General features: G+C 44.5%; 1 pseudogene; it reads right to left on the bottom strand.

Annotated features, from left to right (window-relative positions):
- Positions 1 to 1,413: 1,413 nt before the first annotated feature.
- LOC120099443 (small nucleolar RNA SNORA70) lies at positions 1,414 to 1,537 on the bottom strand (annotated as a pseudogene).
- Between the last annotated feature and the right edge of the window lie 206 nt (positions 1,538 to 1,743).

Raw genomic sequence — 1,743 nt, 5'->3', positions numbered from 1 at the left:
TGCCAAGCGACTCACTGACTGATCAGAAGACATATGAACTTCTTGCCTTTACCAAATCCCACTGACACTGTACAGATGTGCTGTCTTCAATACCACCAGTGCACTTGGCATTAATTTTTTTTTAAGATTTATTCATTTATTATATATAAGTACACTGTAGCTGTCTTCAGACACACCAGAAGAGGGCATCGGATCTCTTTACAGATGGTTGTGAGTCACCATGTGGTTGCTGGGAATTGAACTCAGGACCTCTGGAAGAGTAGTCCGGTGCTCTTAACCGCTGAGCCATCTCTCCAGCCCCTAATTTTTAAAAATTTTATATATATGGTTGTTTTGCCTGCATGTATGGCTGTACTCTACATTTATACCTGGTACATGGAGGCCAGAAGACAGCATGAGATCCCTTGGTAGGAGAGTTACAAACAGTTATGAGCTGCCACGTGGGTGCTAGGAACAGAAGAACCTAGGCCCTTTGCAAGAATAGCCAGTGCTCTTAACGACTGAGTCATCTCTTTAGCCTCAACATTCAGCACGTTCTTTTTGGAAACAGGGTCTCAACTGCATAGTCCTGGTTGGCCTGGGAGTTAATCTGTAGCTCAGGCTGGCCTCTAACTCACAGAAATCCTCCTGCTTCTGCTTTCTAAGTGCTGGGATAAAAGGTATCTGATACCATCCCTGGCAGAGTTGGAGTTTATTGAAGGAATTTAAGTATGGATTTTAAGCACTGAAGTTAAGAGAAAGACTGGCTCACAGAAGAGAGTACTGCACAGCAGACATGACTACATAGTTTATGAGGATGGAGCCAATGGCTGTAGACATGTTGGTAAGCACTCTATCAAATGAGCTGGATCCCCAGCCCACTGGTTTTGTGTTTTTCTTGAGGCAAGATCCAGCAGTGTAGCTCAAGCTAATCTCAAAAACTTAAGATCCTTGACCCTCTTGCCTACCTCTTGAATGCTAGGGTTACCAGTGAGTGCCACCAGGCCTAGCTTGATGGCTAGCTTCCAGTTTCTTCATCTTCTTATTCTAGTTTTTTTTTTTTAAATCAGACAGGATGCAAGATTTATTGCTGAACATGATTTGGTGGTATATAGGAGAGTACCACAGTGGAAGCCCTCCAGAAGACAGAGCCTGCCACTTGTCCAGGGGATCATGATTGGTGATATATTTGGCACCACAGCCACCAGGAATGAGCTGTTTCTCAGTGACCATGTCTTCAGTTCAATCGTCTTCAACTTACTGAAGCCACAAATCTTCCTTATTCAAAAGCATGATCCAGGTGGATTTGATCAAACTCCACAAGTGTGAATCCTGGCCACTCTGACCTGGGGATTTCATAAGGTATCACATGTACCTGTCTGAACCCCAGATTGGGGATGTCATGGAAATCACATATTTGAATAACTGCCAGAAAATTGTCTCCAAGTTCCCTTCGGGCAATCCATATAGGTAACAGTGAATTCACCCCCAAGGAGCCTGCCAGTTTTCAACCATTGCACAGCAGGCTCCCATGAGGAAAGTCAGCTTAATTGTTCATGTGCGTGTGTGTGTTTTGGTGGTTTTTGTGAGACTGAGATGGGGTCTCACTCACTATGTAGTCCTGCCTATCTGGGAACTTATTCTGTAGACCAGGCTGGGCTGGCTTTGAACTCAGAGATCTGCCTGCCTCTGCCTCCAAAGTGCTGGATTAAAGGTATGTGTCACTACCACCTGGCTTCTACATATATTTTTGTGTGTGATCCC

Source organism: Rattus norvegicus, chromosome X (genome assembly GCF_036323735.1).
Source record: "Rattus norvegicus strain BN/NHsdMcwi chromosome X, GRCr8, whole genome shotgun sequence".
Classification (NCBI taxonomy): Eukaryota; Metazoa; Chordata; class Mammalia; order Rodentia; family Muridae; genus Rattus; species Rattus norvegicus.
The sequence above is the reverse complement of the archived record's forward strand: the minus strand, read 5'-3'. Positions and strand labels throughout refer to the sequence as shown.